This window comes from Vombatus ursinus, unplaced genomic scaffold (genome assembly GCF_900497805.2).
Source record: "Vombatus ursinus unplaced genomic scaffold, bare-nosed wombat genome assembly UNPS02009205.1, whole genome shotgun sequence".
Lineage (NCBI taxonomy): Eukaryota > Metazoa > Chordata > Mammalia > Diprotodontia > Vombatidae > Vombatus > Vombatus ursinus.
Genome location: NW_020948983.1, coordinates 4,648,017 through 4,673,272, shown reverse-complemented (window position 1 = coordinate 4,673,272; position 25,256 = coordinate 4,648,017). Strand labels below are relative to the sequence as shown.

The 25,256-nt window shown below is 38.5% G+C and overlaps 1 protein-coding gene across 2 annotated transcripts in view; it reads left to right on the top strand.

Annotated features, from left to right (window-relative positions):
* ATRNL1 (attractin like 1) overlaps positions 1-25,256 on the top strand; it is a 1,209,934-nt gene that overhangs the window by 1,159,775 nt on the left and 24,903 nt on the right. The window lies entirely within an intron of this gene.

Here is a 25,256-nt window from a genome sequence, read left to right as displayed (position 1 = left end):
TCTATCTATCTATCTATCTATCTATCTATCTATCTATCTATCTATCTATCTATCCATCCATCCATCCATCTATCTACATATATATTTTTTCCCTCCAACTGCCCCAATACTGACAAAGGTCTCATGAGTTGCAAATATCTTTCCATGCAGGAATGTAAACAGTTTAACCTTAATAAGTCCTTTATGATTTCTCTTTCCTGTTTACCTCTTCATGCTTCTCTTGAGTCTTGTATTTGAAAGCCAAATGTTCTATTCAGCTCTGGTCTTTTCATCAAGAATGCTTGAAAGTCCTCTATTTCATTGAATGTCCATTATTCCCCCTGAAGGATTATACTCAGTTTTGCTGGGTAGGTGATTCTTGGTTGTGATTCTATCTCCTTTGACCTCTGGAATATCATATTCCAAGCCCTTCAGTCCCTTAATGTAGAAGCTGCTAAATCTTTTGTTATCCTGATTGTGTTTCCACAATACTTGAATTGTTTTATTCTGGCTGTTTGCAATATTTTCTCCTTGGCCTGGGAACTCTGGAATTTGCCTATAATATTCCTAGGAGTTTTCCTTTGGGGATCTCTTTCAGGAGGTGAACAGTGGATTCTTTCAATTTCTATTTTACCCTCTGGTTCAAGAAGATCAGGGCAGTTTTCCTTGATCATTTCTTGAAAGATGATGTCTAGGCTCTTTTTTTGATATTGGCTTTCAGGTAGTCCAATAATTTTTAAATTATCTCCCCTGGATCTATTTTCTGGGTCAATTGTTTTTGCAATGAGATATTTCATATTGTCTTCTACTTTTCATTCTTTTGGTTTTGTTTTAAAATTTCTTGATTTCTCATAAAGTCACTAGCTTTCATTTGCTCCATTCTAATTTTTTTTTATTTTATTTTTTTAGGCAATTGGGGTTAAGTGACTTACCCAGGGTCACACAACTAGTATGTGACAAGTGTATGGTCTGAGGTCAGATTTGAACTCAGGTCCTCCTGACTTCAGGGCTGGTGTTCTATCCACTACCTCACCTAGCTGCCCCCTCCATTCTAATTTTTTAGGAAGTATTTTCTTCAGTGAGCTTTTGGACTTCCTTTTCCATTTGGCCAATTCTACTTTTTTAAGCATTCTTCTCTTCATTGGCTTTGTGGACCTCTTTTGCCATTTGGGTTAGGCTATTTTTTAATGTATTATTTTCTTCACTATTTTTTTGCATCTCCTTTAGCAAGCTGTTGACTTGTTTTTCATGATTTTTTTGCATCACTTTCATTTCTCTTCCCAGTTTTCCCTCTACTTCTCTTACTTGTTTCTCAAATTCCTTTTTGAGCTCTTCCATGGCCTGGGACTGATTCATATTTTTCTTGGAGGCCTTGGATGTAGGAACTTTGACTTTATTGTCTTCTTCTGTTGTATGTTTTGATCTTAGTCACCAAAGTAAGATTTTATAGTCTGACTTCTTTTTTTTTTTGCACTGTTTGTTCATGATCCCAACCAATTATTTGACTTTTAAACTGTTTGTTAAGGTAGGGGTCTGCTTCCAGTGTGGAGAATGTACTGTCCAAAGCTTCAGGGGTTATGTGCAGCTGTTTTCAGAGATACTTCTAGGGACCTGTAAATTTTCAGTTCTTCCAAGGTGGTATGATCAAAGGCAAGGTGTTTACTCATTTCCTGGCCTGCTTGTGCTATGGCTTATGATTGATCACAAGCACTCTTTTCTGCCTTGGAACTATGAGGGGGATTCCCTCTCCACCACCACCACAAGCTTCACCATGCCAATGCTCCTCCTCACCCCAGGACCACCACCCAGGACTGAGAACCATATGCAACCAAAGGCAACACAAGAGAATCCTGCCTCAGCACCATCAAAGAGATCCCTGCAATTCCCCTCTGATCAGCTGCTCAATCCCTGCACAGTGTGTGGGCTGGGAGCTCAGGAAGCAGCCACCACCCCAGGACTGCATCAGGACTGGGGCTGGGACTGAGATCCTCTATCAACATGGTCTTGCTAGATCTTTCCTACTGACCGTCTAAGTTGTCTTTGGAATTTGTGGGTTGAGAAGTCTGGAAACTGCCACAGCTCCCCTTGATTCAGTTGTCTGAGGCCTGCTCCAGGATTGTTGAGGCCCAGTCTCTGCTAATGTAGCCCACACTAAACTGTGCTCCTCTCCCAGCCCAGCGCAAGAGACCTTTCCTGCCAACCTCCCAGGTTATCTTGGGTTGGAAATCTGTTTCATTCTGTCTTTTTATGGGTTCTGCTGCTCTAGAATTTGTTTAGAGTCTTTTTACAGGTATTTGGAGGGGTTTGGGAAGAGCTGAAGCAAGTCACTGCTTTTACTCTGCCTGACTCCATATTTTCCTACGGGGTCTAATAGTAAAAAGAGAAAAGTGGTGGATTGGCCAGGGTTGGGGAATGGAACTTTCTACTCCCAGTTTCCTTTAAGTTATTAGTTTTAAAAATCCTTAGAAGTAATAATAACAACTCATAGTTACACTGTGCTTTATGACTTATGAAGTGCTTTCTTCACAACTCTAAAGTAAACAACTAAACTATTACCTCCCCTTTAAATATATAGTATAGGCTCTGAGGAGACTCTCTTAACCCACATTCTAGCTAACAATTCATGTCCCAACAGCTCAGCTCTCCTTAGACCCTGAGGGCCTGAGGGTGGTATAGTTTTCTATCACATTGATCATAACTCCATCCAGTATGCCTCCCTCAACCAGCTCAATGTGGATTAGCCAACTAACATACCTTTTGCAAAGGGATATTTACTGAGAAGATACAACAGAGAATAAAGTATAACATTCTCCCCTTCAAAAAAAAAAGGTACTCTTCCCTTTATACTCCCATTCAATCCCCGGGAGCACTGGGCTCCAACTTAAAGTGTTTGCTATAAAACATTCTTCCCTGCCCCTCAACCCAGTAGGGAGGTAATTCCCATTTCTCCATTTGAGGAATCCCCACCAAGGTCACTTCTAGATACAGCGTAACTGAGGGATGATTGCCTGTAAGAGAGGGTAGCTTGGCTACTGCATCAATTCACAGAAAGGCTGGGTGAAGAAGATTGCCATTGCGTACTTGTTTGAGGGACAAGAAAGTAAAAGAAAAACTCTAAGGCTGTATCCTCCTGAACGCAACAGGTCAAAAAGGGACAAAACAGGTAGAATCAATGGAAAGGGAAGTAGTTGAGTCAGTGCCAAGGGCAGGCAAAAGATAAGAAAGCTCTTGTCTTGTCTTGAGAGCTGGACCAAGGAAAGTCCCTGAGAGGTTGTACCAAAAGAAAACCCTTGTACCCATAGCTCCTTACAACACAGCCCCCAGGACACCCTATTCCCAACCCTCAATACTCCTCAAACCCAGCCTGCTTCCCACTTCAGAGTTTCCATTTCTGATCCTTAACCTGCAAAGAAATCACCCTGTTTGAGAAAACAAACTAGCTGCTGGAGCCATCACTAGGGATTTTCTGCTAAGAACAGTCCCACTCTCATTGCTAAATAGGAAGAAGGATTAGCAGAAAGTCCTATGTTTAGTATTCATGTCCTACTATGTTCCTGGCATCCCAAGTTGGAACTTTGAGTGTATTTTCCAATAGAAAGTTCAGAGTCTCTAGTGTTATTGGTACAACACTATACCATAGGCACATTTGGAGTTAAATAAACCTGTGGAGCTGAATTCAGAACCTAATCACCATTGATAATAGTATTTCTATGGGAAAACTCACAGAATCTAAAAGTTGGAAAGAACTTAGAGGTTATCTGGTCCAATCCATTCATATCTGAAAACCAATTTCCTCTATAGTATCCACAGATTTTCCAGACTTCCAATGAAAAGATTCCTACTCTTTTCTGAGATAGCACATTCTACTTTTGGATAGATCTAATTATTCCTAAGGTCTTCTTTGCATCAAGTCCAAATCTAGCTCTGTAACTTCAATCATTGCTCCTAGTTCTGACCTCTAGGGCCAAGAAGAATAAGCCTAATTGCCCTTCCAAATGCAGCCCTTCTTGTAAAACTGAACTCATCATCCTCCCCTCTAATTGAATATTTCCTCTTAATTTCCCTATTTCTATTGAAGGCACCATCATCCTCTTAGTTTTTAAAGTTTAAAACCTCAGAGTCATCTTTGACTCTCCATTACATCTCGTATCCAATTTATTGCTAAGTCCTATCAATTTTCTTTTTACAACATCTCTCACATCCCTTCTCACAGCTACCCTTCTATCTCAGGATAAGAATCACCACTCACCTGCACTTTTGTGATTTTCTTCTTATTTGTCTTCTTAGCTCTAATGTCTCTTCTCTTCAATCTCTCTTTCCCAGATATCACAAAACAATCTTCTTGAGGCATAGGTCTGATCATGTTATTCTCCTGAACTAAAATATCTTTGGTTTTTCCCCATTGCATGTAGGATGAAATACAAACTCTCTAGCCTAGCATTTAAGGTCCTGGATTAGCTGGCTGCTACTCATCTTTCCAACTTTATTTCATATTGCCTATACAATTTATGTTCTGGCATAACTGGCCAACTTGCTGTTCCCCATGTACAACATTCTTTAGCCTGACTCTGTGTCTTTGCCTAGGATTTTCTCCCTGCCTAGAGTGTACTCCCTCCTTATTTCTGCCTCTTAGAATCCCTAGTCTTACCTTACCCTTTGCCTCAAGCTCTTAGTCCTTGCCCTCCATATTATTCTGGCCTTTAATTTATATATTATCCAAGTATTATATATAACATAGTTTGTCTTAAATCTATATTTCTCTGTATACACGTTGGTTCCCCCAAGTAGAATGCAAGTTCTATAAGGGCAAGACTATTTGGGTTTGATCCCAAATATAGTACTTGGCTGTTAATTGGCATTTAGTCAGTCAATCATTCAATAGACATTTGTTCATTTATTTATGGTGCCTGTGCTAAGATCAAATAAGATAGTATTTGTAAAGCACTTCACACAGGGCCTGGCACATTATAGGTGTTATGTAAATTCTAGGAATAATTACTGCTGCTATTAATGCTACTACTCCTACTCCTACTCCTACTCCTACTCCTACTCCTACTCCCACTCCTACTCCTACTCCTACTCCTACTCCTCCTCCTCCTCCTCCTACTACTACTACTACTACTCTTACATGCTGGGGTTACAAAGAAAGGCAACACAGCCCCTGCCTTCAAAGAGTTTACAATCTAATGGGGTAAACAACATGTAAAGAATTATATACAAAAAGTTATATACAGGATAGATTAGAAATAATTAACAGAAAAGGAAGGCACTAGAATTAAGGGAGATCAAGAAAAACCTCACATAGAAGGTAGAATTTGAGCTCATAACTGAAGGCACTAAGGAAACTCAAAGGTGAAGATGAGAGCAGAGAGCATTGTCTTCTGTATTTAATTAAAACTTGTTGATATAATTTCAAAATTCTATATATAATTTTGCTAATAATGGGTGGTAGCTGCATTTCAATGGGTTATATCTTTCCTGATCTATAAATTCTCATATGCATTCAATATTTTAAAGAAGAAAATTTTTTTAAATTTAAAATTTACTTATTTCTCTCAAATGTCATAGCACGTGGAGCAAAGACCCTGTGAAATAGTTCATCAAAGAGTTATCATAACTAAAGCATGTTAATATAATGCTTGAATGGATATGATCTGCACAGCTATGTTATTAATATACTAGGTCAGCACAGAACTCATTAGCCTGGTTGACTTTATGTGAAAATTTAACAAGAAAAAAATGTGAACAAGGAAAATAACTCACAAGAAAGTCAATGAAAACAAGTATTTTTCTTCTGATGAAAACACATATTTTTCTTCTTACTTTACTTTTCTGATTTAAATTTCAATTACTAGTAAAAGTCAAGGTTGAGAGTGGATCATGGGAATACTAAACACTATTATTTCTGGCAATATCCTTATAAAAATGAGCCAACTTGATTTTCTGAAATATCACAAACCCAATAGCAAAGCAGTATGTGGGATTTTGGTAATTTGGTTTCCATCTTCCGTCTTTGTATTCTAGAGTCAATTATTTTCTTTTTAAGAAAGAGGCCACATGGTATGATGGACCAAATTCTGGACTTGGAGTCAGGAAGATGAGTGTTCAATTCCTATCTCAAACACTTACTGTCTGTGTGGTCCTACAAAAATCATTTATCCTCTCTGAACCTCCCTTTCCTTGTCTGCAAAGCTGTAATGATAATAATATTGCCTATCTCATAGGATTACTACAAAGGATCAAATAAGCTAGTGGTATGCAAAGGACTTAGTTGTTATTTAGTCACGTCTGACTATTTGTTTGGGGTTTTCTTGGCAAAGATACTGGAGTGGTTTGCCATTTCCTTCTCCAGCTCATGTACATACACACATACATACATACATACATACATATATATACACATACACACATACATATACACACGTATGTATGCACATGCATGCACATGTATATGTGTATACATATGTGCGTGTACCTATATGTATGTGTGCATATATACATACATGTATGTATACATATGTGTGTATGTGTGTGTATGTTTGTACATGTATTTTATAAATGTGTGTGTGTGTTTCTGAGGCAAACAGGGTTAAGTGACTTGCTTGGGGTCACAAAGCTAGTAAGTGTCTGAAGCCAGATTTGAACTCAGGAAGATGAGTCTCCAGGTAGGCTCCAAACCTGGTGCTCTATCCACTGTGCCACCTAGCTACTAAGCAAAGGACTTAACATACCTTAAAGCACTATGTAAATGCCACCTATTATTGTTTCAAATGGTTTCATGAGTCACCATCTAGGTGAATCATGATCTAGGTACCTTCTTTAAAAATACAAATAATTTCTGGAGAAAGTTTAAATAATTTCAAGCTTTCTCTTTCAATAAATATTTTGAAATGCTGGCAAAATACACAGGCTTTCTTCATCACTCATAGGATAATTTCAAGCTGGAAGGAGCCTTAGTAATCCAACTGAATGCCTACCCACTGCTCAACCTTGTACAAGGTTCCGGGCAGGGAGGGGTGGAATGGGGTGTACTACAGTAAGGATAAGCAAACTCTGGCCCCTGCTCATTCTGGTTGAAGAAATAGGATGGACACATGTAACAAAGCAATAAAAGAGAATGCAGATTTAAGTGATTGATTGTATTGTGCTGAGTGGAGGGTTCCAAGAGTTCAGAAGGGAGAGATCTTAGTAAGAGTTTAAATCATGGGACTTAAACTGGGTCCAGAAGGATCAATAGGATTTATGGAGGCAGAGATGGGGAGGGAGAGTTCTTGATCAATTCTGCACTTCTTATCTGCAATAGGGAGACATGAGTTTATACTATAAGTGCATAAGATGCTTTATCATAATTTATAAACATAATAGCTTGATTTTCAATAGCTATGTTAGTTCTTGGATCCACAACATAGTGTCACTCTGGTTACACCATGGAATGAGGCAGTCATTCCCTTGATGCATATTTTTCTCTCCTATATCCTGTATTTGCATGCAGATCTTAAAAAGATAAGAGGTCAACAGATTGTGTTTATGCAAATGCAGACACTGAAATTCTACTTGGGAGCACAAGCAAATACTTTAAGAAAAGAACCTGAAAGTTAGCTAAATTGGAAAGCTGACTGAGATGCTAAATAGAACATACTTGATACAGAAATGATGGGCTCAACCAGCCTGGAGGAAGCGTGGCAGAATGGGTAATGTTTTCTAATACACCACTCTTCATTATAATCACAGCTCGGAAGTTCTCCAGTGGTACGTGCAGAAAGCAGATTGGAATCTTTCCACATGCCTAATTATTTCCTGCTAAGTCTATCATGAAAAAGTGTGAATATTTCAGAACCACAGTGAGTTTGATCCATTGTTCTGCAGATAAAATGAGGCAAAAAGGTGTTAGAGTCCTATGTTTCAGTTATCATGCTAGCCCAAATTTAACATTACTTTGAATGTATGCTTGCCACTCTTCCCTCAGGATTTGACTCTTTCTTCATGCCCAGCCTTTCTGCCTCCAAATCTGGAATCACTAACGGGCATTTATTGCACAGTTTTCTATTAAACATTATCCATGTCATATATGATTCAAGGGGACCGTATTGATATTTTCGAGGACTGTATCTCTTGTGGGAAAGTTTTTGAAGTAGTTCATTGTTTAGACAAGTTGACAGATAGTCCCTGAGCTTGCAGACTGTGTAATAGGCTATTGGGAATGTTGCTTCTATCCTGATGGAAAGGCTATGATCTGCCCAAAAGGCCTCGGAAGGCAAGCATAAGTTATGGTCTGCTCCTGTAATCATACCCTGGTAGACCATGACTAAGGAGACATGCAGTGTGCCATAAATTACTTCCAATCTGCTAGTCATCCATTCTGTAAAGATGCAGAACGGTCACTAAGGCCACCCACTCCCCAGTGTGCTTTGTGTAATAAAAGCAACTCGATAAACTTCAGGAATAGCTGTGATTACCTATGAAGCAACAGTAGTATTTACTCTAATATAGGTGGTTGTTTTGCATTTTTTGTTTGTTTTTTAGCTTCTTATTCTTGTCATAGTCTGAAAATCTATTTAGTTTTTCCTGTATGGATTTTGAATGGTGGAGAGGGCACAGGGTGAGTACAAACATGCTATAACATCATTCCAGTCATACCTCTACACCAGAAATATGGGATGTTGTCTAGGAAATGCCCTGTCAAGGATCTATGATTTTGTCAGTGAAAACTGTCTACAGATAGAAACCTGTCTATACTTCAATTGACACTGTAAGTCTTAAAGAGTGGTTGGTGGATCAGAGATGTTAAGTGACTTGCCCAGTGGCACAGAATTAGTAATGCATAGAAGCTGGGATTCGAAAATGCAGAAAATGATGAAGTGAAAGTGTCTGAATACTTGATAATGAGCTTAAAGTGTTATAGGGCTGTGATGACATTTCTTTTACAAAACAAATGATGTCTTGAGAAAACAATCTGAAAATTAGACAAAAATGCAAGTCTCTTTATGGCAGTTATGAGGCTGTCAAAGTCACAATAACAGGCAATCATTGATGATTTATGAGATACCACCATGGCAACAAAGCCTTCAGGTTTGGGTGTTCCTTTGGTAACTTTTACAGAAGAAGCTTGTAGGTGTTTATGAAAAGTTTCCAATACAGTATAGAAGGTAGTCTGTCTAGCATATAGCTAATTCCATTAGATATTATTTAATAACAGGGTGAAAGTACCATAAAGATTTTCAAAGTCATCAACAAAATGAAAAGAGGCAACCATCCTCTTCACTAAAAAGTGCTGTTAACTAGGGAGTACTTTCCAGGGCTGAAATAGTGAGATTTGTTTCTGTCACTTAACCTTTAAGAGAAAATCTTTAAGGCCTTTCTCAAGTGTGAGAGTGTAAGCTGTGATACTATTTAAAGGTATGAGATATGATAATAACTTCATTTCAATGAGGAGGAAAGAAGGAGAGAAGAAAGGGAAGGAGACCCAATTTGTATTAAAATGGAAATAAATATGAATGATTGAATACCCCTTATATTTAATGTATTTTATTAAATTTTGACAGAAGTAAAATTTGGATGTGAGAGATATGACTATTTGTTAGTCAACAAGCATTTATTAAGCACTTTCTGAGTGCTAGTGTTACAAAGAAAAGCAAAGATAACCTTTGACCTCAAGGAGTGCACTTTCTATTAGGGAGACAACATACACATTACCAAGTACATACAAGATGTACATAGAGTAGATGGCAGATAACCTCAGGTGAGAAGGCACTAGCAGCTGCAAAGGGGTAGCTTTCTTCAGAAAGTGAGGTTTGGACTTAGTCCTGAAGGAAGCCCGGGAAACTAAGGGTACCATTTCAGGCTAATGAGAGGCAGACACATAGGAGTTAACTCCTATTTTGAGGAGCAGCAAATAGGCCAGTATAGCAGAGTCATAGAGAATGGAAGACTGGAAATGAAGGGAAGTGCTAGATGTTAAGGAGATTTAAATGCCACACGAAGGAAATAAGCATTTTATATAGTACCTACTATGTGCTAATCATGATTCTAAATGTTTGGTTTTTTTTTTTTCACAAATACTATCTCATTTGATCCTCACAACAACTTTGTGAGGTAGATGCTATTGTTATCCTCATTTTACAGTTCAGGAAACTAAGGCAAACAGGTGTGAACCCCAAACCCCATGAACCCACACACCTCATTTTGAAACAGAGTCTGCTCTGGGAAAGAGACAAATGAAATTGGGGTACATTTGTCCATGGTTTAATTTCTCTCAAGCTGGCTTGACATGCATTGCATGGGAGTTCAGTCCGACACTGGTCCCCCCTATGCGGGCCAGTTCAGAACTGGCTCAGTTTGGGATTTTGGGATACAGCTTTATATGCCCTTCAAAGAGTAGGTATTCCCAAAGAGTGCCAATCAGCCGTGATTGGTCAACATACCAGGAGGTGGGTTATACATTAAAATGCAGTCTTGAGTGTGTGCCTTAGATTATAGTCCACAGGGGCCAATATCTTCTGCCATAAAAGGAAATACACCTCCAGGCTTAGAAGTCTGTCTCCACCCAAACCTGAGTGGGATAAAATCAATTCAGGCCTGGGTTGGAGTTTGGCCAAGATAAGATGATTCAATGCAATCTCATTATCAGAGATGTCCTTCTGAAGAACTTTAGTCAGAAGGTTGGGGGAGGGGGGAGGGAGCTCTGAGTCTCCAGGACACAGATTACCAAGAGAAATCATTTTTAACACAAGTTAAGTGACTTGACTATGGTAACACAGCTAGTAAGTATCTGATGTCACATCTGAACTCAAATCTCTATCCTGTGTCCTCTCTCCTCTATCACTCTGCCAATAACTGCCTTTAGAGGATTTTCTATTTGATCCAGGAAGTAACAGGACAAATTTACTATGGACCCTTCAGGTTCACTTTTCAGAAGGAGAAAAGCTGTTCTAAACTTCCTCAGTGGAACAGATTTCATTTAGGCTGTCAATGTGAACTTTTGTGGCAAGTAAGGCAGCCCCCTTTTTTTGTATACAATGCTGTACAGAGAACATAATGGGTACTTAGTAACTGTTGCTGAATGGAATTTGAGTGGCTTCTAGTTTTCTTTATTTAAAAGCATCATCATAATCTTCTGTGGAAGATTCATCAGAGTTATTATAGGCAATTCAAATAAAATTTAGTACATATACCCATGTTCAATTTAGCTATGAGTAATTTTGAACCAAAGAAGCAGATCTTTTGATAGATTAATTATTCATTATTAAAATAATGAAAAGCCAAGCTCCATTTTGTTCTAAAATATTAATGGGAAAATAAGGGAATGGTAGGTCATCATAGATAACATTCTTTTTAGGCAGTGTACATATATGTGAGTGAATAATAAATTTGGAGATAAAATGAGAAGTTATCTAAAGCACATGACCAGAAATGGTTATTCACATAATATGAGATTCTCTAAATCACTGCTGTTTCTGTGCCTATAAATTTGACATTCCAAGTTGTTCATAAAGTAAGATACTGTTAGAGAAATTTTAGCAGACGTTTTCACAGCTTCACAAAAGGAGGTCTCTGAAGACTAGAAGATAGTTTAGATAATACCATTGTTTAATCAAAACTGTCTAAAATCTGCTTTCACAGAGCCTGTTTTTTAAATAAAAGGAAGCCAGGAACTAGTGGGGAAAGAATGGGGGAGGGGAAGTAGCAAGGAGAGAAGGCAGGATTGTTCAAGAAGCAAAGAAAGAACAAAAAACAAATGGGGGAGAGAGGGAAGCAAGAGAACAAAGGATGAAAAGGAGATGGGTATGGGTTATAATTATTTGCTATATATTTTTTTGTTTTTATTGAAAATAAGTTACATTTAAAAATAGAAAAAGGAAAATGTAGAAATAGGCAAGATGAGAAAAGAAATAAGGACAGGGAAAAAGGAAGAAGCTGGAGGCACCCCAAGTTACAGAATTAAAGTCATTCTATTCCCATATGGTTTCTTCTTGCTTAGATTTTTCTTGTTCATTCAAGTGGATATGATAGTTTGCTTTGCCTCCTGCACTATGCTCAGGATGTGATAACCATCCTTTACCAGAAGTGTCAGATTGCACTATGTAGCTATTCCTCATTACCTTTGCTAGAGTGTTGGGCAAAAGCCTGCATAGGTGTTGAATACATTATGTAGAAGGTGGCCATTTATAATAACAGGGAAAGTAGGAGGAGGGAAGAGTTTAGGAGGGAAGATTTTGGACATGTTGAGTTAAAAATGTCTACTGAACATCCAGTTGAAGATGACCTCCTTACCCCTACCTCCACATACTCTGTGATGCAATGGCATTATCCTCCCTGCTGTTCCTCCCACAAGACATCCATCTCCTGCAATTCTCTCCTTCTTTAAATCCCCACTCTGGCTTCCCTGGCTTCCTTCAAGTCCCATCTAAAATCTCACCTTCTGTGGGAAGCCTTTTCTGATCCCTCTTAATCCTAGTGCCTCTCCTGTTTTGATCATCTCCCAGTTATCCTATACTTAGCTTGTTTGTACATAGTTGTTTACACATTGTCTCCCATGTTAGACTGTGAGCTCTCTGAGGGCAAGAACTGTCTTTTATCTCTCTTTTTATCCTCAATACTTAGCACAGTGCCTGGAACCTAGCAGGCACTTGATATTTGCTTATTGACTAACTGACTGATCTTGGGAAAGTTAATTCACCCCTTTAGACCTTGGTTTTCTCATCTATAAAGTGAAGTTGAATAAATGATCTCTAAGACCCTATCCAGCTTGAATTCTCTGATCCTCTGGTTATATGAATTGGTAAATCTGAAGATTGGCAACCTAATTCATTCAGCAATGAATGGAGAACCAAAGTGACCTGAGTACTTCAGTGGATCTGTGATTTTATCCATGTGTGTCACTGGGGCATGTCCACCCCTTCTCTTGTCTACAAAAAGCTAATAAGTACATGAGGCAGAGTTGAGTCTCCCTTGCTCCAGGCCCAGCCTTCTACCATTATATTCTGCTTAATGTTTTGTTTTAGATTTTCCAAGAGACTTTCATAGTAGGAATTTAATAAATATTTGTGGAATTGAACTGAGTTAAGAATAAACAGAGCAATAAAACTGAGTGTGTTTTTAAATAAGAAAATGGCTGCCATGTGGAAGTTCAATTAAGCACCAGGAATGCATCCACTCTGAAAAGTCAGGCAGAATTGTCTATAGCAAACAAACTCCATTAATCATGACTTCTTTTGACTTCTTTTCATTGACATATGTGATAGTGTAACAACATAATTAAGAATTAGGAAATTGATGAGAGAGATGAAAGGAGAGAGAGAGAGAGAGACAGAGAGAGAGAGAGAGAGAGAGACAGAGAGAGAGAGAGAGACAGAGAGAGAGAGAGAGAGAGAAACAAGGCCAGGCATTTTCACACAAAAATAAAAAAGCATATGGAACAAGGTTAGCAAATTAGGAGAGGGGAAAAACTAAATTAATTTCTATAAAGAACATATGTGATAGAATTTAAAATTTCTAGTATAGAGAAGATAAAACACAAGCAGAGGATGGTAGCATAATGGCATCCTGCGATACTTAAAAGTATTTATATCTATTTTTTCCTTAAAAAGCAGAGGTAAAGCTTAATTTAGGCAAGACAAGTAGCTATCTAGAATACCAATATTTACCAAGAAGTTATAGATTTTAATATCTATTTGAAACATCCATTGTTTGATTCCAGAAAATTCAGCCCTCTACATCACGTGAGCATTATTTTTTGTGCTAAATGAAGCCATGGGTGTAATAGTGAAATGAATTGCAAGTGAATTACAGTGAAGTAGATAGTAAGCTCTTTGAGGGCAGAGACTATCTTTTGCTTCTTTTTTTGTATCCCCCTGCTTAGCACTGTGCCTGGCACATAGTAGATGCTTAAATAAATGTTTACTGATCGATAATGACACACAGGCTCTAGTGGACATTAAAGAGACAAGAGGTGCAATTTTTTCCACCTTGACTATGGTTCACAAAGCAAGGAATTTAGGTGATATGGTGTAGTGAGTAGTAAAAGCACTAGCTTCACAGTCAGGGAACCTGGGGTCAAATCTTACCTTTGGCATTTACTGCATTTCTCCTTGAATAAGTCATTTACCCAGGCCTCAGCTCCCTCATCTGTAAAATGAGATTTAGACTAGATGACCTCTGAGCTTCCTTCAAACTATAAATGTCTGAAACTTTGAATCAGAAAATCTCAGGGCTTGAAGTGTCAGGACACAATCTACAAATGATAAAAAAAAATACCCTTTTCAAATGGTTATCTAACCCTGTTTGAAGACCTCCACTGAAGGGCAGTGCATCCTGCTTTTGCCCAGCTCTAACTTTTAGGAAATGTTTGCTTACATAAACTGAACTTCAACTCTGTAAACATTATTAAATGCCTAGAGAAACAGTGAGATAACATGAGAGATAGAGACCCAGTTGTGTCTAGAGCATCAGATTTTTAATGGTGAAGACCTGAGTTCAAATTCTACCTCAAACATTTAAAAGCTGTGTGACCCGAGGCAAAGCCTCTAACTTCTCTCTTTGTGTTTTCCTCATGCATAAAACGATGCATAATGATAGTACCTCTCACACAAGGTTGTTGTGAGGGTCAAATGAAATACCATGGAAAGCTCTTTGAAAACCTAAAGTTGCTATATAAATAAATACTAGTAATTATTCTTATTGGAGGCTGGAAAACGTGCGTTGAACTCTTGCCTCTAATAGAGCATCCAAGCTGTATGAAAACTGGCATGTCACTTATGTTCTCTGTATCTCACACTCGAAGTTCTAGAGACACTGCTGTCCTGTATCAATGAAGGGAATTTCTGGACAAACAAGTCTAATGCTGCTTCCGTGTGAAATCTCTCCAAATAAGTGAAGATAGCCCTCAAGGGCTCCTGCCCACACCTCCATACCTTCTTTTTACCAGTTCCTTCAGGTCCTTCTCAAACCATTCCAGAACAGAACACAATGCTCAAAAGAGACCTGATGGCATCTAAATACATTCAGCCTATCACCTCCCCATTACTGGAATCTCTGCCATCCCTCAATGCAGCCCAAGATGGTATAGCCCTTTTTGGCTAATACATCATACAGATGGATCATATTGAGCTTGCAGTCCATTAAAACCTCTAGATATATATATATTTTTCAAAACAGCTATTGTCTACCTGTCTTCTTCCATTTTTTACTTAGAGCTGATTTTCTGAACCCACATGCAAAACTTTACATGTATCCCTACTGAATTTCATGTACAGGGAAATCCAAATGGTTCTTTTTTGTTTTTTTCATTTTTAATTAATTAATTTATTTTTAGTTTTCAACATTTACTTCCACAAGATTTTGAGTTCCAAATTTTCTCCCCATCTCTCCCCTCCCCCTGCCCCAAGACAGCTTGTATTCTGAATACTCCTTTCCCCAATCTGCTCTCCCTTCTCTCAACTCCCCTTCTCTCATCTTTCTATTTTCCTGTAGGGCATGATAGATTTCTATACCCCATTGCCTACATATCTTATTTCACAGTTGTACGTAAAAACAATTTTTAACATTCATTTTTAAAACTATGAGTTCCAAATTCTCTCCCTACCACCCTCCCCACTCACCCTCATTAAGAAGCCAAACAATTCTATATAGGTTATACATGTGTAGTCATGCAAAACACTTCCATAATAGTCATGTTGTGAAAGACTAGTTATAATTCCCTCCATCCCATCCTGCTCTCCTATTTATTCTAGTCTCTCCTTTGACTCTGTCCTTCCTCAAAAATGTTTGCTTCTGATTACCCCCTCCCCCAATCTGCCCTTACTTCTATCATCCCCCCTTCTCTTATCCCCTTCCCCACCATTTTCCTGTAGGATAAGATAGATTTCCATACCCAACTGAGTGTGTATGTTATTCCGTCCTTAAGCCAAATCTCATGAGAGTAAGATTCATTCATTCCCTCTCACCTCTCCCCTCATCCCCTCTACTGTAAAAGCTTTTTTTTGCCTCTTTTATGTAAGATAATTTACCCCATTCTATCTCTTCCTTTTTCCTCCCTCTCAGTACAATTCTCTCTCACATTCCTTAATTTTATTTTTAGATATCACTACTTCATCGACAACTCACCCTGTGGCCTCTGTATGTATGTATGTATGTATGTATGTATGTACATATATATATATATATATACAGATATTCCCTCCAACTACCCTAATACTGAGAAAGGTCTCATGAGTTATAAATATCATCTTTCCATGCAGGAATGTAAACAGTATAATAAGTCTCTTATGATTTCTCTTTCTTGTTTACCTTTTCATGTTTCTTTTTTTTAATGGTGATTTTAATTTACTTTTTTGTTTTCGACATTTACTTCCACAAGATTTTGAGTTCCAAATTTTCGCCCCATCTCGCCCTTACCCCCACCCCAAGATGACATGCATTCTGAATACCCCTTCCCTTAGTCTGCCTTCACTTCTATCTCTCCCCCCCCTTCTCTTATCCCCTTCCCCTTCAATTTTCCTGTAGGGCAGGATGGATTTCTGTACCCCATTTCCTGTATTTCTTATTTCCCAGTTGCATGTGAAAACATTTTTTTTAAACATGTGTTTTTAAAACTTTGGGTTCCAAATTTTCTCCCTCCCTCCCCATCCACCCTCATTGATAAGGCAAGCAACTAAATATAGGTTATATATGTGCAGTTATGCAAAACACTTCCATAGTAGACATGCTGTGAAAAACTAACTCTATTTCCCTTAATCCTATCCCGCCCATCCATTTATTCTATTCTTTCTTTTGACCCTGTCCCTCCTCAGAAGTATTTGCTTCTGATTAGTCCCTTTCCCAATCTGCCCTCCTCTCTATCATTCCCCTACTCTCTTGTCCGCCTATTTTCCTATAAGGTAAGACAGATTTCCATATGCAATTGAGTGTGTATGTTATACCCTCCTTAAGTCAAATCCTATGAGAATAAGATTCACTCATTCCCTCTCACCTTCCCCCATTTCCCCTCCACTGTAAGAACCTTTTCTTTTCTGTTTGTTTTTTTTTTTTGTGGGATAATTTACCCTGTTCTATCTCTCCCTTTCTCCTTCTCCTAGTATTTTCCTCTCTCACCCCTTAATTTTATTCTCCAGATATGACCCCTTCATTTTCAACTCACCCCATGCCCTCTATCTATCTATCTATATCTATATATATGTACCTATAATTTTTTCCCCTCCAACTACCGTAATACTGACAAAGGTCTCATGAGTTACAAATATCATCTTTCCATGCAGGAATGTAAACAGTTCAACCTTAATAAGTCTCTTATGATTTTCTCTTTCCTGTTTACCTCTTCATGTTCCACTTGAGTCTTGTATTTGAAAGCCAAATGTTCTATTCAGCTCTGGTCTTTTCATCAATGCTTGAAAGTCCTCTATTTCACTGAATGACCATTTTTTCCCCTGCAGGATTGTACTCAGTTTTGCTGGGTAGGTGATTCTTGGTTGTAATCCTAGCTCCTTTGCCCTCCGGATTATTATATTCCATGCCCTGCAGTCCCTTAATGTAGAAGCTGTTAAATCTTGTGTTATCCTGATTGTGTTTCCACAATATTTGAATTGTTTCTTTCTGGCTGCTTGTAATATTTTCTCCTTGACCTGGGAACTCTGGAATTTGGCTACAATATTCCTAGGAGTTTTTCTTCGGGGATCTCTTTCAGGAGGAGATGGGTGGATTCTTTCAATTTCTATTTTGCCCTCTGGTTCTAAAATATCAGGACAGTTTTCCTTATTAATTTCTTGAACGATGATGTCTAGGCTCTTTTTTTGATCATGGCTTTCAGATAGTCCAATAATTTTTAAATTCTCTCTCCTGGATCTATTTTCCAGGTCAGTTGTTTTTCCAATGAGATATTTCATGTTGTTTTCTAATTTTTCATTCTTTTGAATTTGTTTTACAGTGTCTTGATTTCTCATAAAGTCACTAACTTCCAATTGCTCTATTCTAATTTTTAAGGAAGTATTTTCTTCAGTAATCTTTTGGACTTCCTTTTCCATTTGGCCAATTTTGCTTTTTAGGGCATTCTTCTCCTCATTGGCTTTCTGGACCTCTTTTGCCACTTGGGTTAGGCTATTTTTTAAGGTGTTATTTTCTTCAGTATTTTTTGGGTCTCTTTTAGCAAGCTGTTGACTTGTTTCTCATGATTTTATTGCATCACTCTCAGTTTTTCCTCTTCTTCTCTTACTTGCTTCTCAAAATCCCTTTTGAGCTCTTCCAAGACCTGGGACTGATTCATATTTTTCTTGGAGGCTTCGGATGTAGGAGCTTTCCCTTTGTTGTCTTCTTCTCATTGTATGTTTTGATCTTCCTTGTCACTAAAGTAAGATAATATAGTGTGACTCTTTTTGCGCTGCTTTCTCATGATCCCGGCCAATTACTTGAGTTTTAAACTCTTTGTTAAGTTAAAAGTCTGCTTACAATGTGAAGAGTGTACTGTCCCAAGCTTCAGGGGTTTGTACAGCTGTTTTCAGAGGTACTTCTAGGGACCTGTAAATTTTCAGTTCTTCCAAGGTGGTGCGGTAATGGGCAAGGTGTTTCCTCTCCACAGCCACAACAAGCTCCATCACACCAGCGCTCCTCCTCACCCCAAAACTGCCCCTCAGAACTGTGACCTAGATCCAAGCACCATTAAAGCAAGAGATTCCTGCCTCAGCACTGGCAAAGAGATCCCTACAGTCCCCCTCTGATCAGTCACTCAATTCCCCCTCAGCCTGTCGGCCAGAAGCTCAGGAAAAAACTGTGGCCCTGGGCCACGCTGGAGACTTGCGGCTGAGACCTAGCTCCTCTCTCACTGCAGTCACAGACTTTTCCCACTGACCTTCTAAGTTGTCTTTGGTGTTCAGGGGTTGAGAAGTCTGGAAACCGCCACAGCTGCCCGCGATTCAGTCCTCTGCGGCCTGCTCCAGGGTCGCTGTGGCCTGCGCGCCCATGCCAAACTGCGCTCCTCTCCCTGCCTGGCGCAATATACCTTTCTGATCAACCATCCAGGCTGTCTTTGGCTAGGAATTTGTTTCACTCTGCCTTTTTGTGGGTTCTGCTGCTTTAGAATTTGTTTAGAGCCATTTTTTTAGGTATTTGGAGGGCTTTGGGAGAGAGCTCAAGACAGTCACTACTTTCCCTCTGCCATCTTGGCTCCGCCCCCTCATGTTTCTCTTGAGTTTTGTGTTTGAAAATAAAATTTTCTATTCATCTCTAGTCTTTTCATCAATAATACTTGAAAGTCCTCTATTTCATTGAATGTCCGTTTTTTTCCCCTGAAAGATTTTACTCAGTTTTGCTGGATAGGTGATTCTTGGTTTTAATCCTAGCTCCTTTAACCTTTGGAATATCATATTCCAAGCCCTCCCATCCTTAATGTAGAAACTGCTAAATCTTGTGTTATCCTGATCGTGTTTCCACAATATTTGAATTGTTTCTTTCTGACTGTTTGCAATATTTTCTCCTTGGCCTGGGAAATTTGGAATTTGGCTACAATATTCATAGGAGTTTTCCTTTGGGGATCTCTTTAAGGAGGTGATCAGTAGATTCTTTCAATTTCTATTTTACCCTCTGGTTCTAGAATATCAGGGCAGTTTTCTTTGATAATTTCTTGAAAGATGATGTCTAGGTTCCCCTTTTGATTATGGCTTTCAGGTAGCCCAATAATTTTTAAATTATCTCTCCTGGATATATTTTCCAGGTCAGTTGTTTTTCCAATGAGATATTTTACATTGTCTTCTATTTTTTCATTCTTTTGGTTTTCTTTTAGAATTTCTTGATTTTTCATAAAGTCATAAGCTTCCATTTGTTCCATTCTAATTTTTAAGGAATTATTTTCTTCAGTGAGCTTTTGGACCTCCTTTTCCTTTTGGCCAATTCTGCTCTTTTAGGCATTCTTCTCTTCATTGGCTTTTTGCACCTCTTTGCCGTTTGGGTTAGTCTATTTTTTAAGGTCTTATTTTCTTCAGTATTTTTTGGGTATCCTTTAGCAAGCTGTTGACTTGTTTTTCATCATTTTCTTGTATCACTCTCATTTCTCTTCCCAATTGTTCCTCTACTTGTCTTACTTGCTTTCCAAAATTCTTTTTGAGCTCTTCCATGGCCTGGAACTGATTCATATTTTTCTTGGTGGCTTTGGATGTAGGAGCTTTGACTTTGTTGTCTTCTTCTGGTTGTATGTTTTGATCTTCTTTGTCACCAAATTAATATTCTATAGTCTGAGTTTGGTTGTTTTTTTTTCCTTGATGCTGTTTGCTCATGTTCCCTGCCAATTACTTGACTTTTAAACTGTTTGTTAAGGTAGACTCTGCTTCCAGTGTGGAGAATGTACTGTCCCAAGCTTCAGTGGCTTTATGCAGCTGTTTTCAGAGATACTTCTAGGGACCTGTAAATTTTCAGTTCTTCCAAGGTGGCATGATCAAAGGTGAGGTGTTTACTCCTTCCCTGAACTGTGCTCTGGTTTATGAGTGACCACAAGCACTCTTTTCTGCCTTGTAACTGTGGGAAGGATTCCCTCTCCATTCTGCCACAAGCTCTGCCATACCAGGACTCCTCCTTGCCCCAAGACTGCCACCCAGGACTACGACCTAGATCCAACCACAAGAAAAGCAAGAGAATCCTGCCTTGGTGCCAGCAAAGAGACCCCTGCAATTCCACTCTGGTCAACTGCTTGATACCCTAGCCTGCAGGCAGAGAGCTCTGGAAGCAGCCACTGCTGCTGTGGTCACTGTCCCAGAGCTGTGTTAGGGCCTGGGTTGGACCATGCTCCTCTCACCCAGGTCCAGCAGACCTTTTCCACTGACCTTCTGAATTGTCTTTGGCATTTGTGGGTTGAGAAGTCTAGAAACTGCCACAGCTCCCCTTCATTTAGTCCCCTGAGGCCTGCTCCAGGTTTGCAGAGCCCCAGTCTTTATTGGCATGGCCCACATTGAACTGTGCTCCTCTCCCAGCCCCATGCAACAGACCTTTCCTGCCGACATTCCAGGTTGTCTTGGGCTGGAAATTTGTTTCACTCTATCTTTTTGTGGGTTCTGCTGCTCTAGAATTTGTTTAGCCATTTTTTATAGGTATTTGGAGGGGTTTGGGGGAGAGCTCAAGCAAGTCACTGCTTTTACTGTGCCAACTTGGCTCCACCCCTCAGTACCAAATCCCCAAATGGAACTTCTAATTCATCCCTAAGACAAGCATATTAACTTAAAAGGAAAACTGAACGGAAAAAAAAAGTCTCAAAGAAATGTGGCACTCACGTAAAGGAATTAAGCACTTGAAATTACTTGAGATTTCTCATCCAGCAAGCAATCTTATCCTATAAATTTGCAGTTCATAGTTTTAGTGAAACTATCTAGATTCATGTCACAATAAGGCAAGCAATGAAGGTCTGTTTAAATGTAAAAAGGAAAAAAAAATGAACATTTATGAGCTATCATTGTGTTCTCTAGGCTAACTGCTAGGCACAAATAACTTCAGGAATGCAAAAATCTGTACTGCTCATAGTCTCCATACTAGTAAGGTTAAAGAATTACAATAGCTATTGATATTTAAGTATTCAAACAAGCAAAGTTTATCACAAAGAAACTGGTTGAACTTGTAGGTAAATACACTGGAAAATAGACTGTCCGGTAATTGTCTTAAAAGAGGAAAAATGCCATTTATTTTGCCAGTGAATTTCTATTTAAATTTAGCCCAATGTATCCTGAGTCTATTACCCAGTTTGCTGGCTATCCCTCCCAGCTTTATTTCATCTACAAATATGATGAGCAAACTATCTATGCCTCTTTCCATGTCATTGGCAACAATGTTAAACAGCCCAGGACCCAGCAGAGATCCCAGGGTCACTCCACTGGAGACCTCCTGCCATATTAACACCAGATCATTAACAACCCCACTTTGAGTCCAGGCAACCAACTAAGTTCTGAATACATCCAATTGTATTATAGCATCATTTAATCCATACTTCTCTGTCTTCTCCACAATAGTATGAAATAATTTATCATAAGTTTTGCTAAGGAGTCACAAAAACAATTTATACAATAACACTGTAAAGGACAACTTTGAAAGACTTTAAAGTCTAATCAATGAAATTACCAACTATGAATCCAAAGGACCAAAAATGAAGCCTTTTGCCTTTCTTTGTATCCCCACTACTTAGCATAATGCCTGACACATAGTAGGTTCTTAATCAATGTCAGTTGACTAACTAGGCTCATCTAGTGATAAAAAGGTTATTAACACTCAGAATAATGCAAACGTTTTCTGTTGTTGTTCAGTCATTTTTCAGGACATTTCTGTGTCTGTCTTTGTGACTCCATTTGAGGTTTTCTTGGCAAAGATGCTGGAGTGGTTTGCCATTTCCTTCTCCAGCTCATTTTATAGACGAGGAAACTGAGGCAAGCAGAGTTTAATGATTTGCCCAGGGTCACAAAGCTAGTAAGTATCTGGGGCCAGATTTGAACTCAGGAAAAGGAGTCTTTCTGACTCTAGGCCCAGCACTCTATCCATTGTGCCACCTAGCTGGTGTTTTTAGATAAGACCAATGTGGCAATTTGTTTTACTTAACTTTTTTTTTTTTTCCATTTTGGTAGAGGGGTAAGGGGAAAAGGAGATCTAGTGATAATGTAATCCAAAAAAAAAGAAAAGAAAAAAGATAAATTTGTTAAATCATTTTAAATACACAGAAAAGAGCAAAAGACACCAGAAAGAATCACAGATAAGTAGGCTAGCTTTGGAAGTTACCTATTGATTTTATTATATATTTTAAAAAAGAAAAGCAAGTTCAACATAAGAGCAATGCATAGTTTCCTATATAATCTTTTTTTTCTGATCTATTCAATACAGAAAATGCTCATTTTATTTGATATCTATTAAATTCAGAAAAAAAACAAACAAAAGAAAAATAAATTTAAATATACCCAGGCCCTTCATCTTAGGAAGCAGCTTCTGACATAATGTGACATAAAGATAGAAAGCAACCTGTTGAGATACAGTGCACTTGTTTCTAGTGGTTAAATAATAATGAATTATTTTTAAAGTTAAAAAAGCTGTGCCAAAATCCAAGTAAATTAGATCCACTTTGTCTATTAGTTTAGCTCTTGATGAAACCATGAAGGCTCTTTGTCTTCATTGTTTCTGCATCTCTGTGTTAGACAACATCTCTTTAATTATCCATTCTGGGATTTTTTACAGAAGTGAAGTCTAGCTCACTAGCCTATAATTGGCAGAATCTCCTCCCCCCCCCTTTTTTTAAATCAGGATATGTGACTTTTCCTATTTTCTATAATCTTGTCAATATCACTGACTGTGGCTCAGCAATCACATTTGCTAGTTCCTTCAGGACCTGAGGGTATTGATCATCTGGGCCGGATAACCTGAATTCATGAAGGGCAACTCGATGATATTTTACTGTCTCTTTACTTATCTTTGGTATTAACTCCTGGTTAGTTGTTTTTGTTCAGTCATTTCCAGTGGAAGGGACATTATTCTTTGCAGAGAAAACAGAAATGAAATCAGAATGCAGCATCTCTGCCTTTGCACTCTTGCAGTTATCATCATCCCAGCCACCTCCAGCAAAGATCCCATCCCTTCTTTGATCCTTGATCCTTTTTTTTTCTCTGAGTATAGGCATATGAACTAGGCCTGTGACTTCACTGGTTTATAGAACTCCCAGGCAAGTTCTTTGCAAAATATTGAGATGTTAAGAGACTAGCCCAAGGTCACATAGCCAGCATTTGTCAGAGGAGAGACTCAAACCCAACTCTTCTTGGCTGTAAGACTGGCTCTCCATAAACTACCCCATGCTACTTCTCATCTAGCGGTATAGCTTAAAGAAGAAAGATTTTTTTGTTTCCTTGATTTTGCTTACCAGCCTCAGCTTATTCTGAGATGTGGTATTACTAGCACTATGTTTAGGGGACCAGGTCACAATTTTAGATTTATCCTGTTACCTGGTCTTGCTTCATATTCTATGCATTTCTTCTCCTCCTCTTCCTCTTTCTTCTTCTCCTCCTCCTTTTTCTTCTTCTTCTTCTCATCCTCCTCCTCCTCATTCTTCTTTCTCCTCCTCCTTTTTCTTTTTCTTCTTCCTCTTCCTCTTCTTTGTCTTCCTACTCCTCTTCCTCCTTCTCTTCCTCATCCTCCTTTTTCTCCCTCCTCCTCTTCTTCTTCCTCCTCTTCCTTCTTCTTCTTGTCAAATTATGGCCACGTTTCTTCTCTGTCACAGACTCTAAGATGGAATGGTCACTTCCATTTAGAGGGCCAATAATTTAGATTTATAATAGAATTTCCCATGGTTCTTTCTTTCTGAAGGATGAAACTTTTACCAAGGCATGTCAAAGCGTTATTAGCTGCTTTGCTTTTGGCAGAAAGAGGAAAGACAGACAGGCAGACATAGACAGAGACACAGAGAAACAGAGACAAAAATAAAGCCAAAAACAGATATATAGAGAGATAATGACAGAAAGAAAGAAAGGAAGGAAGGAAGGAAGGAAGAAAGAAAGAAAGAAAGAAAGAAAGAAAGAAAGAAAGAAAGAAAGAAAGAAAGAAAGAAAGAAGGAAAGAAAGAATTAAGGAAAGAAGGAAAGAAAGAAAGAAAAAGAAAGAAAGGAAGAAAGGAAGAAAGAAAAAGGAAGGAAGGAAGGAAGAAAAAGAAAGAGAAAGAAAGAAAGAAAGAAAGAAAGAAAGAAAGAAAGAAAGAAAGAAAGAAAGAAAGAGATAGTAAGAAGACTGAGCAATTCAGGATACATGAAATCCTCCTATGTTGTGCCTCTGTTCCAGGCCCCTATCTCTTTAATCCCGCCTTGCTTTTTCCTGGTGATTTGAATTTATTGAGGATATTTAGATGTTTCATCTCTTCATTTATATTGCATTTCAGTTCCCTATAAACATTTTTATCTATTTCTTCCAGTCCAAAGATAATTCTCCTTGGAAGACAAAGTAAGAACAAAACACAAATTGAGTAGTTCTGCTTTCTATCATCAATTATCGTCCTAGGCCACTCTGAGCAGGCCCTACTCCTTCTTTGATTTTCCTCTTGCCTCTTACTAGTACTTTGTTATAGCTTTGGTGACATGGAGGGATCACTCATGCACCCAACAAAATACATCAATTGCAAGAATTATTAGAATATTGTTCTTTTTTTAATTTGGCAAGTATTGTGTGGGTTCTCATTCACAGTATCTTCCTGTCCATAATTATTTCTCAAGAATTTAAATAGTTCTTGTGAATGAACTGACATTTAAATTACTTCATTAGCATCAGAAAACTAACACTTTTATCAACAGGCTTAA